The 18,255-nt window shown below is 46.2% G+C and overlaps 1 long non-coding RNA gene across 1 annotated transcript; it reads right to left on the bottom strand.

Moving 5' to 3' along the window:
• Positions 1-13,730: 13,730 nt before the first annotated feature.
• Positions 13,731-17,095, bottom strand: LOC129146826 (uncharacterized). Its single transcript, XR_008554092.1, has 3 exons — positions 17,057-17,095; positions 15,618-15,882; positions 13,731-13,860 (listed from the first exon to the last, which is right to left on the bottom strand). It is a non-coding gene; the product is annotated as an uncharacterized LOC129146826 (long non-coding RNA).
• Positions 17,096-18,255: the final 1,160 nt, after the last annotated feature.

The following is an 18,255-nucleotide window of genomic DNA, read 5'->3' on the forward strand; positions in this document are numbered from 1 at the left end:
GCTATGACCTGTCATTTTGCTTACGGCCATCCTACTGGGGGTGGAGTGGTGTCTCCTTGCAGTTTGGATTTGCATTTCCAACCACATGAATAGTGACAGTGGCCACCCTTTCTTGTGCTTCTCGGCCTTTTGTATTTCTCCTCTGGAGAAGAGTTTATTCGAGCACTTTGCTCACTTTAGAATTTTTATTTCTGTTGTCTTTTTATACTGAGTTTAAATATTTCTTCTTGCTTTGATATTGTTATTTTCCATTGAACTTTTGGTCTTTTGACAAACCAGTCAGTCCAGATTAACTTTTTAGATCCTCTCTGGGTATTAAGGACATTTGTCATTCTAAAAGCAAGAACAAATTAGAGGACATTTGTCCTGGTAGTTTTGATAGCCCAGCATCTGGAACCCTTTCCCAGAGCTGGGAAACAGAGCTCCCCTCCCTCTGTGGAGCTAAGAAAGCAGACTTATATTGTTCCAGCCTCCCTTGTACCTAGGATAAGAGCACATGGTTTGGACTCAGCCAATCAGATTTACCTGCCTCAGACGTGCCAGGATCTGATGATGAAAAACAAGGTCAACAGTAAAAGCCTGTCAGAGATGGCAAAATGAGTGAGCGTGACCCAAGGATAGGGGTGGGAGGCGTGGCACAGAGGCAGCAGAGCTAGCAGCAGAGTGCTCCGTGTCCCAGATGTGATGGCAGTGGGTAGTAAGATGCCAGCTGAGGCTTTGTGTTTCCCAGCAGGTCTGACAACAGCAACCTCCCAGTTCTAGATGTGACTTGGCTGTGAAACCGAGCAATGCTAGCTTTCTCTGTTCTGGACAATTTTCTGAGCTCATAAATTACTTTTTGGTTTAAATGAGCACAAATGGTTTCTATTGTTGCACTTAAGAAGTTTGACTAACTAGAAATGTTTCTTTTATTGAGAAATGTCTCCTTTATAATTGACTAACGTGCAATCAAACATTTAGCCTATAATGAGACGACAATAACCTGGGATTGGATTAAGTATGAGAAGCTTAAACAAACTCTAACTGAGCTGATCCCCAGCAATACTGCATTTGTCAAAGCGATCCCTGTAGACATCAAAGCATTCCAACATAGACAAAACCTGGCAGAGGAAGCAAAAGACAGTCTAAGTTCTCATTTATGAATTTAAAGCATGACCCTTATAGTACCAGGAACTAACCAGCTCCACAGCCCAGCTAACCCAACGCTGGTACATTACAGGTAATGGCCATTTCAATGACTCTCAGTCAAAGTCTGATTTGTGAGTGTCTGCTTTTTGTACTGACTGGAAGCCATCCTTCAACACAACCCCAAGTGATCCTAACCTCCTGGTATTCAAATCCTTTTAAAGTCTTTTCTCAAGTGAATCAGCTGGTCTGTATGACTAACAGAACAAGCCAGAAGCTATATTGTGTAATATCCAAGGGTAAGACATAAAAGGCATGTCAGCTCCTTGGCCTCCTTGGCCTATAGCATACTCGGAGAAGGTGGCCACCATGTCAGGGAGACACTCAAGCAGTCTTAGGGAGGGGAACTGGGGCTCCCACCAACAGTCAGCACCCACTTTCCATTACCACCTTGGAACTAGATCCTCTAGCATGGGACAAGCAGTCAGATCACTGTAGCCCCAGCTGACACCCAGCCTCAAGAGAAACCACAAACCAGAACTGCCAACATAGCTGCTCCTGACTTCCTGACCAATGGAGTTATTAATTGATGGTTGCTGTGTTAAGTCTTTAAGGTTTGGATAATTTGTTATGCAGCAATAAATAATTACCCCTACTAATAGTCCATACAATTCCTCTCTATTTTGGGAACCCAATCAATTCCACCGTGTGGGCAATGGAGACATGCCAAGAACCACTTTGAGCCATTTGTGTATTTAAGAACACTTTTTCTGTGCTGTATTCCTTGCCAGAACTGGTATTTTCCTGGCCACTGTGAATTTTTTTTAAATAATGTGACCTATTTCCCATATATGTGTTGCTGGAGATCATCTGGAGGTCTCTCTCTGTTTGGAGGGACTGGAGTATAAGGAAAGCTTCCTGGCTAGTGCTGGAGCTGGGGGCACTGTAAAAAGACATGGGAGCGGGCAAGTGCCTGGTGTGAGCCCTGCGAGGGGCAGGGCCGCGGGCCTGTCAGGACACAGTGGCCCCAGACATCCAGAGAGCACAGTGAGTCTCTCTCAATGGCCCGGGATCTGCTCCAATTCCTAACACACAGCAATTTAATAAAATCCTATTTTAGTCCATTACAGCACACCTTAAGCCAGTGCTGTCTAAACCGCTTAGATTCTTTACCCTATAAACCATACCCCACCCGCAGATAAAGAAGCCTCTTTATCCAGAAAAGAATATTTATAAAACTTCTGAACTCTGCCAACACTACACTTAGAAAAATGTCAACAATGAGTAAGCAGGTCTTCTGCTGTTCTCAAGTAGTTGTACAGCTTGGCAGGCAAAACTGTAATTAACAGTCAAGTCAATCACGAAATATGTGTTTTGTTTTTAGAAATGGACCAGGTTAGCAATACTCTAAAGCTGGCCATGCTGTCCTCTTTTGCCCACATGCCCCAGCCACCCCGCTCAATACACACACCTAACGCCTTGCGATTGTTTGCAAAATAAATAAACACAATGCAGTTTTTGCATATAGTGTGGAGATCCTAGTCGAGACTGAATGTGGCCTTGTCATCGGGAGATGCTTTGTAAAGTTTGGTTTTGCCTGCGCCAGCTCCCGCACTCACTGGTGCTCTCAGGGGCCAATTAGCAGGCAGCAGGTTGCACAACTTCCCCCCTTCCCATAAGACCAGCCGCAGCAAGTGGGTGCAGCTGCCTCACTCACCTCCTCCATCCGGCCTTTGCTGGTATGCGGTCGCCTGGCTGAGACTCAGGTTCTCAGAACCTTCGCGTTAGTTGTCACCGGGGTTAAGTGTCAGTCTCCTCTGCCAGAGAAGAAGACCCTCACTCAGACTTTGGAATCCTGCAAAGCTGCTCGTGCTTCAAGGATAAGCATCACCAAATTGTCTCCTGCTGTGAATTTCTTCCAACTTCTTGAAAGCTGAGCAGAAAGTTCACTTGAGTCAAGCTGATGCTACTGAAACAGTGTGAGAACTATTGGGGGTCACACCCCCACTCCCTAGCCACAGTGTCCCTCTCATCCCCAGGCTGCTGGCTCAATAAATCCAGCCCTCCTTCTCTTCATCCAGAAGGTGAGTCTAGGTCAGCCCAGCAGATGCCAGTTCACAGAAAGCCGAAACCAATTCACTGCGATCCAATTTGCAGAACTCAATTTGCGAAGCAAACACTTGGCCAAATGTATCTAATTCACTTATTGGATTGTTCAACAGAACACTTGGCATCGCTAATGGCAGCGTTCAATTTTGGTAACTGATGATGACATATGTAGAAAAGTACACTTCAACAGCAGCAACCAAATAGCTTTTCTATTGGAATTTTCTAGCTGGTGCCAGTATTTGGGATGAGACAGTTTAGGCTAATGTGGGCTTCTTGCAAACACATTTGAAATTTGGATTACCATCCATTGGACAATCCATCCACAGGTGGATTATTTAGATGCTCCAGTCACACTCCACCCAGAAAACATGTCCTCAGTCTCTATAAGGTCTCCCTCTTCAGTGCACATGTCCCCCAACTTTGTCTCGGGTAGGAGGGTGGCTTAGCAACAGCTGTTCAATAAAGCTGGCTGTGGTGGGGCCCAGGGGACACCATTGATTGGTGTGAAAACTCACAATTCTTGGCCACAGTCTCTGCCCACAAGGTGCTAAGGGTTAACATCCCACTGTAGCAGCAGGAAGGGTCAAAGAAGGTTCTCTATGATCCAAGCAAAAGGGTGAAGAAGTCCTGGAGCCCTCGGTGGCTTTTCAGGCTTTTATTGCCATTTTACCAGGTAAACGGCAGGCAAGGGTGCCGGGAGCCAGAAGGCTGGCAGGCCTCCTAGCCCCCGGCGAATCTTCATTCTTCCTGGGCTCTCCAGCGTTCTCGTGGTCTCTGCTTCTCTGCTGGGGCTGCTCTCTCGCTTGTTCCCCTTCTGGTGGTTCCATTCCTCTGGTATCCTGAGACGCTGCCCTTATAAGCCCCGTCTCTCAGGCCAGGTAAACGCACCTACGTATGTCCACACCCTACTCCAGGTGCCCGCCATCCAGCATGCATTCAGGACCGCAGGGATCCATCATTAATCCTGATGGTAGGAGGGCAGAAAAGCCTGACAATCATTTGCCCTACACCCACCTTTTGGGGTACAAAGATTGAAGAGTAGCCTGTCAGGCTATAGTGCCAGCAAGGCACAAAACAGGTTCTCTGTGATTCAAGCAGACGGGTGAAGGAGGAGTCCTGGAGCCCTTGGTGGCTTTTCAGGCTTTTATTGCCATTTTACCAGGTACACGGCAGGCAGGGAAAATGGGGGGGTTGGGGGGGGGGAGGCTAGCAGGCCTCCCAGCCCTCCCAGCACCCGGTGAGTCTTCACTCTTCCTGGGCTCTCTGGCGTTCTCTGGAGGTCTCCTCTCTCTGCTTCTCTGCTACTGCTGCTGCTTCTACCACTGCTGCTGTTGCTGTTTCTCTTTTCTTCTGCTCTCCTTATGTTGCTCTGCTTCTGTGGTTCTTCTTTCTGCTACTCTGCTACTCTGCTTATAAGCCCAGTCTCAGCCCAGGTGTGCCCACTATGCCTGCCCACACCCCACTCCAGGTGCCTGCCGTCAGGCATACATGTAGGGCCACAGGGGTCTATCACTAATGCTAATGGAGGGATGGCAGAAAATCCTGATAATTTTCACTTACCCTACACAGGCCCTCCTGTGCCACCTTCCAGCTTTCCCCAGCTTCACCCAGGAGTGGCCCTGCAGCCATGAGACAACCACATGGAAATCTGTGAGGGGGCTCTGGTTAGTATGCAGGGGACAGGAGCATGAGAGAAGTCCCCTGTGGATACACAAAAGATGGGGTACATTGCCTGGGGAGAATTTAAGGCAGTGGTGGAACTGACTGAAAGTCAGTCTGCTTTTTCTCTCACTGGGCACCAGCAGTTCTGAGCAATGTCAGTGAAGGCACCACAGCCAGGGGCAAACTCCCCTTGCTACACCCCCACCCTTCAACTTGAGAGCTCCTGAACTAGTGAGGGGAGCCCCCAGATATATAAAAGGCCAACCTGTTCCAATGCGAAGATGAAGTATAAACCAGTCTGTGCAAATCAGCCAGACATTGTTGGGGAGAATGACAATTTCCCCTTCAGAAAACCCACATTTGCAGTGAGTGTGCAATGACCTAGGTGTTGTTTCCTGAGAGTGTCAAAGCGTCAAACATTCAGGGACCCCTTTTGGCTAAAGGAGCAGCCCAGAGCAGGAGCCTCTACTTCTGCCTGTCTGATGCCAACAGATGCTGCTGGGCCTTCACCCCTACAGCGGGGCAACCAGGCACAGGACGGCCAGACTGGAAGACTCAGGAGGCAATGAAAGCCCCGGCCCTCCATGAATCTTTACCCTCTCTCTGGTGTTCTCTCGTGATCTCACCTCTTCTGTAGTCACTTATCCTCTCCTAGCTGTCCTCCCGCAGCTGTCCTCCATTTCTGAGTGCTGCCATCCTTATGTCCCTAACCTCTAGGCACACGTGTGCACGTGGACGCATGCGCACACCTATGCTCCAGGTGTCCACAGTCAGGCACACGTGCCCTGTGCCCACGCTACCAAGCGCCTTCTGCGTTAACACCATCAAGGCCACAGGTGATAACCACAGAGGCTGGTGGCAAAAAAAAAAAAAAGCCTGATTAATTCACTTACCCTACAGCCCCTCTCACCTTTTATAGAGGTGCTCCCCTTCTTTCATGAGCAGGCTGGGAAACCTTCCAGGATCCCTGAACCCTGGCATCCTCTGCCACCCCCATCTGCACAGCTGATTTGCTACTTCGAGGCAGGGCAGCCCTGTAGGACAAGCCCTAAATTAGGAGTCAAGAAACTGGACTCCACTCACCTACTGACAAGTCTCCTGGTAGCTGTGTGAACCTCCATAAGTCACTCTTCCTTTGTGAGCCTCAATTTCCCTGTCAGGCAAGCCACAGGACCATTGATGTTGCTTAGGGGGTTCACTACATGACTCTCTCCTCCCTTTCTCCCCACCATACCCTCTCTCTCCCCCTAGTTTATCTACTCATGTTTATTTTGAGAGCCACAATATTATATTGCTCTACATTTTTTAACATGCTTTTCAATTTTGAAAAATAATTTATTAGTGATATACTTCCTAATGATTTTTTTAAATGATTCCATTTCTCTTTGCAGGAGATGTGGAAAGCTCATCTGCAGTGGAATAGAGAAAGATTTCTAACTCCTTAACCACCTCACTCTTAATCAGTTTTGGATTTTAGTAGCTTTAGCTCACTTCCTGAGCCAGTGTGGGTAATTAAGGCATAAGTAGTGCTGCCTCCTGGAGTTGGGTTATTTTCAGTGGCACAGCTTCTCATTTTGCCAAATGCAATGACAATACTTGCCCAATTACTGGGCAACCAGCATGCAATGAAAGTAGATGCCAGCGCTGATGCCTTTGAGGATTCTGAGTCAAACCCTGAGGCACACAGAATGGACGCGGCACCAGCCACAGAAATTCGGCTTTCCATGTGATCTGCCCTCAGCAGCTGCAGGACGGACCTGGCCTCGTGGGCAAAGTGCACCCCATAGACACCAGAAGCAGAACTCTGGGGGAATGGAGGGAAGAAGGTAAAGACCCGCCATCTGGATGGGAGAGCAGGGCAGTCCTGGTCCCCCAGAATGGTGCATGCTGCTTACTTGCAGCCTGCACTGTCATTTTCAGGTGCTGAGACCCAGGAGGGGACCCATGTACAGCCCTGTGATCACCACCCCATCAAGGGATGGAACACTTTCATCAATTCCAAACCCCCTTCTGCTTTTCATAGTTATCTCCACCTCCTGTCCCTGGCAAACACTAATCTGTTCTTCCTGCTCATTTTGCCTTTTCCACAATTCCAAAAAAAGTGGACCCATACAGTGTGTAGAGAGGGTACAATTGTAATTCTCACCTATGATGGGATATCAAGGCTGTAGTATTGCAAATAGCAGAGATATAGGAACTGAACTCAAATAAAACCAGGAATCAAGAAAGGGTTTTCCTACTTAGGAAACAGGATTAGAAAACTCTGTTTACTAATGCAAATATTGAGCACAAGGTAGGCCATTTACCTTTATCTGAACCTCTAGTTTGTGTGCTATCAAGATTTGAACAGGTATTTTACAACCAGTATGATGTGATGGCCTGTGTCTAGAAACAAATAAAAGCTGCCCAGATATTGTCTATCCCTTAGAGAAAGCTAAGGTAACCCCAACATCACATCACACAGCCAGAAGGGAAGGAATGGAAGGAATAGAGAAAACCAAGCACCTCTTCTGTCTCCTGGTATAGGGATTAAGGGAATGAAGGGAGAATTCTGGGGTGACTGAGGCTTAGATTGGTCTAGTAACCTGCCTAAAGCCACACAGCTTTTAATGGTGGAGCTGGGAGCCTACTATTGATTTTATCAGAAACTGGGTGAGGATGAAAAGCAGGTTATAGGCACATCAAACAGACCTGGGCAGGCATACCCCAGGTTGTTCACAGTCCTGTGATCATCACTGGTCAGGCCCCTGTAGGCCTGGTCACACTGCAGGGGAGCCAGACAGTTGTCCAATGCAGGCTCCTGCCACACAAGTCTTTTCAGCAGAACACACAGACCAGGACGTGCTCTGACCGGGGAAGGGTACCAGGCCCTGAGGAGGACAGAGAGATCAGGCAAGCCTTTGACTTCCCGGAGTTCACAGTCCCAGAACTCCTGACATAAGACATCTGGGTCTGTGGTCAGGGTCAGTTGCCGGGCGGGCTGTCTCTGCGCTCCTGGAGCAGGATTCAGAGTCCACCTCTTCCATCTGCTGTGCCAGCTGGCTCTGTGTTAGGCTCTGCCAATAGGGGGTGCTAGAGGGAGGCTCCAAGGCTGGAGGAGGGAGACATGGCTGGTTCTTTCCTGTTTATTCCCAGTCTGCTTCCTGTGGGCTTCCTGTTTCTGTGCGCACCATCTGAGCAACTGTTCTTCCCCCAGCTGTAGGCAATGCCAAGCTGAAGCAGCAGCTGAAAGTTTGCAGCTTTCCCAACTCTCACAGAGCCAGTTTCACCCTACCTGTGCTCTCAGATCTGGGTCCCAGGCACATGAACCTTCTCTCCTCACAAGTCTGAGCTTCACCTCTGCAGAGCTTCTCCCTGCAGTTCTAAATTTTCCTTTTGCCCCTTCAGCCAGAGAAATGGTGGCCACTTCCTGCAGTTGCTACCTTTGTTTCACATTCAGGGTCTCCTTTTACCCTTCTGTTACCAGTTAACAACTTTACCTAACAGTTCTATTAAATTCTCTCTGTTCTTGATACTAGACACTGACTGATAACAATATTTTTCCTGAACACATAGTGTTTCCATCTCTCTCACAGAGGGGGCTCTCCCTCTGACCTCCTCCTTGATGACAATATACTCCTCATTTACAAAACTCCCCCCTTTATACGTTTTTATTAACTGTCCATGGCAGTACCCTGTGCCCTACCCTGGCCTGGATATGGTGTAGGTGCCAGAGATGGGCCCATGGCCTAAGGCAGCCAATTAGAGCCTCTCCTGGACTCGTGTACACTGAGATCTCTTCCAGGGTCATTTCTGGGATGATTTAAATTGGGTTGTCTGCAGCCACGCTGCCATCCTTCCCCAAGTGATCCTAGCTCTAGTAGAAAAGAATGAAGACAACTCACAAAGAGAGAAAAAAGATTGAGCAATGGTGAGAGAGAGCTGACCACAGCACTAGGCCCTCAACCAGTCATGACCGCACTGTCCACTCCACACTGTATTTCCCAACTTCCTGAGCCAAAAAATTCCCTTCTGTTGCTAAGCAAATGTGAATTGGTTTCTGTCACATTTAACCCAAAGAGTTCTGACTAATATGACTGAGGCTAAGCTCTTCAGAGTCCTGTCGTGTAGAATCAAGGTGAGTCAGGCCCTCTCTAGTCAAATTCCTCACTGACTACAGCAGCTCCTCTGTGATGTCTCATCACACTACTGACCTGGGATGCCAGGAGACAAATCACATGCCCCTCTGGACAGAAACAAAGAAACTCTGCAGAGCAAAACTAATTGCACAGAAAAGAAGTCAACTAAGATCCTGTTTATGAAAGGGTCTAGCACTGAGCCACTGCACTTGAAGCCATGCAGAGAAGCCATGCGGAGTCATGGCTCATCAAATAGAAGAAGTAAACATAAAAGGAAAGCAATAAAAAAAGAATATAGCTCACCTTGCATCCCAGGGTCCAAAGCATAATCTTGCTCTGTACAGTTTTTCTCTCCCATTTGTTAGAAAATGTGTAGACAACAGGTGTTGTGGTTCCAGGATTGTGTTAGTGGCCCTCCTTTCCCTAGGCAGTCTCCTTTAGAAATGGGCTTCAAAGCTTGCTGAGATAAGAACAATTCCAATCCAGAATACCTTTCCCCTTCCTGTAGGAACAAGGGTCTAAGAGACAACACACACACACACAAACACACACCTTGCTTCTCATGCAGCTGGGGACTTTGTAAGTCAGGAGCAGGGCCCAGGTCCTCTCTCCAGAATGTCCAGGGTTTGGCTGAACTGAAACCTCACGGAAGGCAGAGACCCCGCAGCTAGCAGCCCCCAACATCAGTGTGACACAACTTCCTGCAAGGCCCCTATAGGAGCAACGGGGCAGCTGAAGGCCCTGGGATCAATAGGGCCATCCTCTCCAGCTGTGGTCATTTATAGGAGATTTTCCCAAAACCATGAACTTATCTCAGCTATATTTGCAAAAAAATTCCCTGCACTAGAAACTTGAACAAAAACACAGTTTTAAAAAATGTCACCAGATTGCTGCCTTCAGCCCAAACCCAGCAAGTAGAGTGTAGGCAGAAAAGAGCCCAGAACGAGCAGCCAAAGCTGGGCTCTGGGTCTGGCCTACCACCCACTAGATAATTCAGGATGAGCCATTGAGCCTTTCTGGGCTTTTTGTTCCCCATGAGGGGAAAGGCATTTTATTCTGCCCTTTCTGCTTTCTTGGATCCCAAAGCACCTCCATGACCCGGCCAGCCCCAGGCAACAATAAACTGGGTACAAAGTTTCCAGGAGTACTGAGCGGGTAGCACTCCAGGTCTGGACTCACTTGAGAGACACCTGTGCGCAGGTATCACAAGCATTTCTCCCGTCTTCTGAATCACAGAAACTGCAGCTCCCCTGTTAGCAAAGTCAGCCTGGCCCCCCAATCACCCTGCTGAGCACACCTAAGAGTGGGGAGACCAGGACAGATCCCCGGGGGCTTCAGAAAGAGACTTTCCGCTGTGGATTCCCTTCATGACTTGACCTGTCTTTGCCTGTGTGTTAGTTTCAAACCTGAAAATCACAGAAACCCAGGATGCCGGAGCTATGAAGGAGCGCTCAGAGATGTTAGCCTCCTCACTCCTAAGCTGTCTTAGAGATGAGAAAACAGGAAGTCAGAAGGGAACAGGACTTGTCTGAGATCCCACAGTGATCAGTGACAGGGCAGAGACCAGGACCTGAGTGCAAAGGTCGGGGCATGGTTTTCCAGATCAGCCCCTGGGCCTACTTTATTCTAGATGTGTGCCCTTGCTGGAGTCACTTAGCCCCTTGAGTCCCAGTCTCTTCCTCTGTTAAAGTGATGGAGATAGCACTGCCTTGTGGGGCTACAGGGAGGATAAAGCAGGTAATATATGTAAAGTGCTTGGAACAGTGCCCAGCAGAGTCATTTGTAACTGTGGGCTCTTATATTATTTACCTGCTCCAATAAATATATCCCAAACTTTCAGGCTTACAATAGAAGTTTATATATCACTCTTGTAGCTTTCCAACACCAGTGTTCCTTGTTGGTGAGTAATTTACCACATGGGTGACCTGAAATCCAGAATCATGAGACTGTATGGTTTGACCACTCCTATGAGCTGGGAGTCCTTTCTTCCAGAGGGGTAGAGAGAGTGAAGGAGCCTCATGCTCTTCTAAAGCCTCAGCCCAGAGGTGTGACATATCATTTCCATTCACACTCCACTGGCACAGCCAGTTCTGTGGCCATTCCTGAGCACAGAGGGCATCGGGTGGGGTTGGGCCTGGCTGGGTAGCCACTCCCTGGTAACAAGCCCACAATATGGAAAAGGCGCACAGATTTTTGTAAACAGCCAACAAATCATCCCCAAACTTAGTGTCTCAAAAAAACATTTATTGGTTCACAATTCTGTTTGTCAACAATATGAACTGAAGCCATCTGTAGTTTTTCTTCTGGGCTCCTCTGGGCTCACTTACACAGTGCCAGTTAGCTGGCAGCTCTGTGGGCCTGCATGGGCTGGGATGGCCTCACACACAGGCTTGGCCCTGAGCTGAGAATTGGAGCATCTCGGACTCTCTACACGGCATATCCAGCAGGCGGTCATCCCAGTGAGAGCAGACTTGTAAGGTAACAAGAACAGATACTGCAAGGTTTCTGGAGGTCTAAGTAGGCACCCACATGCATCACTACGGCCACATTCTGTTGGTGAAAGCAAGTCACAGGGCAAGTCCAGGTTTAAGGAGCAGGGAGACAGACTTTGCTTTTTGATGAGAGGAGCATAGAAGGGTGGGGTCATTTGCAATCTATACATGTGGCTGGAGGAGGAAAAAGAGCAAACTCAGAGGAAGAAAGGGTATCTCCTGGGCAGACTGGTGAAGCACTAAATGCCTTTGCAATAGTATCTGGTCCTCAGGACTCGAGAAGGACCATGGCTTCATCCGACACATATGCAGCCCATGAAATCCACAAATCTACTGGGGGATTGAGAAAGAGAGACAGCGAGAGATTATTTAAATAGTGCCATCAACCCTAGAACACATACCTTGGAGTGAATATGAGACAGGAAAACTGGAAACCACTTGACTTGCAAAAGGATTTTTACCATCTTTTGAGTTATTTTCTTGATTAACCTGTTATTTACGCAAGGGTTTGGAAACTCTAAGTATGTCAATTTAAATAGGATATCACCAATATATTTTTAATAAAATGCTTTTATATTATCACTTGCTTTGAATATGCTTTCACAATACTTAGAAACTATAAATTTTGTTCATCAAATTATGAAAAAAAATATCTCATGGAATGTAATATTCATACCGGTCCTTACTGTAAAACCTAACTACCAAATCAGATTTACTTCCTATTGGAAAAAAAAATGGACATGTGAAAGAATAGAATAAAACAAACTGGAAAATAAATTTTGGAATAAATCCCATAAGATGGTGTCCTAGAAGTAGTCAGGTCAAGATTTACATGCTTTTTATCCAATATGTTATTTCAGCTATTTTATAAACTATAAAAAAACTCAATATATGGTTTCTGATTTCTTTTTTTTTTTTATAGAGGCATGTTTTATTTATTTATTTGTTTGTTTGTTTGTTTGTTTGTTTTGTTTATACATGCACTGGGTACAGTCAGAAGCGTGGGAGGGTGAGAGAATTCACCAGAGCCAGAGCGGGGAGCAGAGCAGGCAGAGGGACCGAAGTACACTGCTGAGGGGAGCAGCGGGCGGCAGGAGAGGTCTGCGCGCCATGCGGGACCCTCCTCCGGTGGCCGGGGAGCAGCCAGGGATCAAACCGGCGCCGCAGAGGCCGGGGGCAGCTTCGCAACCCAGCGCTCAACCGCTGCGCCACTGGGAAGGCCCGGTTTCTGATTTCTTAAATTATAGTTTATAATAATGTTGAAATGTGAGGCCAGAAACTATTAAGTGTTTTAGGAACTGACAGTTATGGTAGACAACATACTTCTTTGAATTCTGGTGTTTGGCTGTGGGAATCAATTAAATAAGAATAAAAAGTAATTCCACTAATTTCATGGGACATAATAATAAAACTTTTCTGCATATTTAGGGAAAGAGAAAAGATAAAAAATAAGTGGCTCACAGTCAGCATACTTTAAATGAAACATAGAAAATAGGAAGCATTTTACAAGATAAAATAGGATGAAGATAGATGACACCTACACCTGGAATAAATAATTTATGATCTGACTTGACAAAAAAAAGATTTTAACTACTGCACTGAATAATGCACATATATAGGAACACATCCAATCAAAGTTTTATCTGTAATTTTTTTCAGTGTACCTTGAAAAACATGATAGTCTCTGGAAAGATTTCAGTTATATTTGGGAGACAGAAGTGTTACATTCTTTAAAAAAAAATGTTTATTACTACCACACTGCACTTGCATGTATCTGAATTCAGAATACCCTAACCTGCATCCAGATTCCCCAGTTCTAACTCCAGGAATCCCCTTTTAACAGAAATGTGTGCCCTGAGCCTGTCCGGTGGCTCGATGGATCATTGAAAGAAGCCTTTGTGCATAGACTGGGAGGCTGCACGTCCCTGGGGATGACAGCATCTCTTGCTTTCTCACGGCAAAGGAAGGGCCACATGAACCCGCGTGCATCAGTTAAGAAAAAGACCATGGGAAGCTGAGCATCTGGACTCACTGTGCCGCTGCCCTGAGGCTACATCTTCTACCCAAAAGGGTTTGTATCCCTCCCTTTGAACATCCCTTCCCTAAGGGCTGGTATCCAAGATACCATCCACCCAACTCCCTCGGTTCCGTGGAGCAGCTCCAACTGCGTTTCTAGGTCCAGCTGCCCTGCTGCCCCACACTTACACCCTTGGCTTTTACCTTTGTGCTGCCATCCTTTGCTCCAGGCTGGGGCCCCAGCCCTCCCGTGAAGAAAGTCATCAGTGTCCAGCATCACACAGGCTCAGTGCACCTGGGCAATGTCCGCTGTCTTGGTGGGAAGAACTGCTAGAAAGCTAGAATCAGTTCCCATCGTCAGGACCTGCCCTAGGGCAGGGTATTGGACAAGAATCCCTCTTTCCCAGCTCTACTAAATTGTCTGGGGATTCTTTAACTACCATCTGTATTCGCTGGAAAAGGTGAGGTAGAGGGCTTTATCCTCACAGCCATGGAAAATCCACATGGTTTGGCTTTTCTCTCTGCGTGGCAGAACCCCAGAGTGTGCAGCTTGGGCTGCATGAGTTAGCAGGAACGCGGGTCAGAGCAGTGTCAAGACACTGAGGTCAGAACAGCTACACTCCAACCTTGGCTCACCAGTTGTGTGGTGTTGAGAAAATTGCTTAACTTCTCTGAGCCCTAATTCATTTATTCCCTAAGTCCAGAATGTGTATGTTGATATCTTACTCCCAGAGTTTAGGGGATTCAGTGGAGCACATGCCTGAAGTATCTAACACAGAGCTTGGAGACAGGTGACATACATGTCGTCCTGCTGTGCCCTGCTCTTTAGCTCAGGATCAGGATCCTCCCATTCTCCTTCCTGCCCTGTCTGCTACTTTATTGCTCTACCTCTAACCCTCACATCCCAGCAGGCCAGCTCAGTTCCCTGGGCTCTCTCTTCCTCAGGCAATCTGTGTCCCAGGTCCCGCCCCCAGCCTCAAAAGTTTCCTTAGACATCACAGTGTCCTTCCCCTCTGAGCCTGGATCATTGGGACTCGGACTCACACACACACACACACACACACACACACACACACACACACAAAAGGAGACTGCCTCCTTTTGGGCTGAGGCCAAACCCATAGAGAAAAACAAAGTATAAAGGAGAATAATGGAGTTCATTTTTCACGTACTTCCAGGATCCATGAACTTCAGGTAATTAGACAGATGTAAATGAATATGGGACTCCTTTTTAATCCTTGGTCTACTTAATTGCCTCAGTTGGGAAAGTCATTAATAAATGATTAATGGAAATAGCTTCCATAAAAATTGAATTATCTCAGATGTGTTGCAACCTGCTGCCCAGCTACTCTTTAGAGAGTGTAGAGCTGTTAATCGCTTCAGGTTGACTGTCTTCCTTTACCAGCAGATTATGCCCCCAGGCAGAAGGACTCTCCACAGAGCCAAGTCCTTGGCTCAGTGTCAAAGAGAAAAACCAAGATCAAGGATAAATAACTGATTCAACGTGCCAGAAGCATCCTATATCCAAGCCTGAGTGGGAGCCCCAGGGCGAGGGGCCTTTGCAACCAATGAGAGGCAAAATCATCCAAACACCACCCCCCCACACACACACACACAACACACATCAAATGGGAAGCTAATGGAAGCCAACAAAATGCAAGGAAAATGTGGGGTTGGGAGGAAGACTAGAAATCCATACTGCCAAATGTAGCGGTGATCATCTTCTGGTGAGATAACAGGATTGCCCAATTTTTGTTTTACTCTGCGATTTTTCTGCATGACGTTGTAATATGTTTGAAATTAGACAAAAAATAAAGAATCTTGCATGTAAAGAATCAGAGCATCCCCTGATTAAAAAGTGGTGGATAGATGGATAATTTGCTCATACTGTATCATTTTTAGGGTGTAAAATGTTTGGGTCTAATGTGGGCAGATATCGTGCACACACCATGACAGCAAGGCAAGAGACCAGAGACCCATGTAGGCTGCTAAGATCCTTCAGCCATATGATGGCCTCCAGGGACTTCCCAGACCCCCGGGCCAGAGAAGCCACAGCCAAATGAGATTGCAAAGCCCACATTAGCACTGCACTCACCTGAGCAAACGTGGGGACTGTGGGAAGAATAGGAAGTCAGAACCCTCCAGGTACAAGGATTGATCTGATCAAAGGCAGTCGCTGTGCTTGTAAGGCATGCAGAGTCCCTTACTTTGAGCCTTCCAAGTTCAGAATTTCACCCCACATGGCAGTTAGAGGCCATGGAGCTGCTTTTCTATTGTAACAAAGTAACCACCTGTGTCCCCAGGTTTCACAATTGATGGTATTACCTCAAGTTTCCTTTTCCAGGCTTCAAAAAGTAATCCTGCAAATATAGAGTGAGAAAGCAGATTAAGACTTGCTTAAGAGTGGGGGTTGGGAATAAAGATTAACTGTAAATAGTACGAGGGATCTTATTGGAAACAAGAAAATGGTCTAAAATTGATTTATGGTGATGGATGTGTCATTCAGCAAAGTTACTAAAAATCTTTGAATCAGACATTTGACATGGCTGAATTTTATGATATGTAAAATACAACTCAATAAAGCTGGTAGAAAAAATGAAAATTGACAAAAATCTACTTTTTATTTTATTTTTTTTCCTAAAGATTTATTTATTTATTTTTATACAAGAGCTGGGGTACAGGCCAGAGGCGCAAGAGGGTGAGAGGATTCACCAGAGGCAGAACAGGGAGCAGAACAGGCAGACGACAGAAATACACTGTTGAGGGGTGCGGTGGGCGAGACAGGAGAGGTCTGCTGTGCCATGTGGGTATCTCACTGGCTGGCCGGGATCGAACCTGTACTGCAGAGGCTGCGGACAGCTTCACAGCACTGTGCTCAACTGGCTGTGCCACCAGGGAGGCCCAAAATCTACTTTGTTAAATTTAACCATTTTACCTTTTTTTTTAATTGAAGTGTAATGACATACACTATATTGGTTTCAGGTGTGCAGCATAACGATTTGACAGTTGTATACAATATGAAATGTTAAGTCCCATTTCCCATCAATTCTTTACAATTTTTCAAATTTGCAATATAATATTATTGCCTGTGGACCCATGCTGTACAATACACTACATCCCCATGACTTATTTATTTCATAAATGGAAATGTGTACCTATTGAGCTTCTTCATCCATTTCACACACACCCCAAAAATCCTCACCCGCCCTGGTAACCACTAGTCTGTTTTCTGTGCCTATGAGTTTGGCAAAACGCTACTGATGTGACCTGCCCCTGAGCACTCCCCAGCTGTCTTCACTGTACAGAGCGGTCCACACCCTCCTTAGAACTCCTACAACCCTTCCTTGGGCTCTTTCCTACTTTATACCCCAAAGAGTAGTATTTGTGCCTGTGCTTACATTCCCACCCAGACCAGGCCTCGTCATTGCTGCCTGCCTCACACTGTCCCTGCCCCAGGGCCTCATAGGTCCCAAGAACAGGAGCAACAGGTAAGCCTGGCCCCAGGGGAATGAATGGAAGGAGGGCAGAGGTGACCTGCAGGCTCTCTCCATGAACCAGGCACATTGCTCAGGACTTCAGGGGCCCCAGGAAATTACCTGGTGCCCAAGGGGCCCTCCCACACAGACCTGTGTCACACACTCCCTGTGCCACCCCATCCCAGGCCATTGTGACAAATGGGATCATCTGCTTTGTAACCCACATTCAGGAACACTGGTGCCCCCAGGCAGAGAAAGCAAAAACCTAGACCAAGCTAGGTATCACCTTGTCATTTCTAACAGTGAAAATCCAGGAACCTGAGAGACCAGCAGGAATTGCTTCAATAAAATGCTGCCACTGGAGAATGATGAGGTAGCTAATGAAAAGGGCATTACTCAAAATAACTAAATGAAAGAGAAAATACAGTAGATACACAAGCAGGATGCAAAAACAATGTAAATAATATTATATGACGCCTCTTTTATGTCAGTAAATCAATTGGAAAGAATATCAAAATCTTTACTTTGGATCTATGAATGCTTTTAATTTCTAATTTCTCTACATTTTCTAATTTTCCACAATGAGAGTAGACTAGTCTTTAAAAATACACTTAAAAATATAGAAAAGCACAAAGCATAATAAAACAACAAAAAAGAACCATGTACCTGCTCCATAAAATAAAAGTCATTTTATTTAGGTCTTTTTTTTTTTAACGAATAAAACAGGCTAGCTAGAAGTTTCTATTTTCTCTTCTCTAGTCCTCGCCCCGTCCCTTACACTCCAGACACAACAGCTTTCATAGATCTGATGTGTATTCACTCCAGGTTTTACTACCATCATATAGTGATTACATAGCATTGGCAATTACATAGCAATTTCTTAAAATTGTTTTTGAACCTACCAATAAAATAGTCATGCACAATACATAACACCCTGCAACTTAACTCTTTCTACAGCTATCCATTTTGAAAGATTTATTTCTCTCACTTACTGGTCTGTACTATCCCGCTGTACAATCCTCCATGATATCTTTCTCTCCTCCTCCATTGATGTACTTTGGGTTTATTTCAATTTTTGCTAAAAGAAATGCAATGAACATCACTGAGCATTTGTGTGTGTGTGTGTGTGTGTACATGAAACAAGACTTTAAATAGAACAGTGGTTCTCAATGTGTGTTTCCAGGGCCAGTAGCGTTAGGATAGCCTGAGAACTTAGTAGAAATGCAAATTCTCATCCCTCCTTCCCTACCCACAGTC

This window comes from Talpa occidentalis, unplaced genomic scaffold (genome assembly GCF_014898055.3).
Source record: "Talpa occidentalis isolate TD23 unplaced genomic scaffold, MPIMG_talOcc4v2.1 talOcc4.4, whole genome shotgun sequence".
NCBI lineage: Eukaryota > Metazoa > Chordata > Mammalia > Eulipotyphla > Talpidae > Talpa > Talpa occidentalis.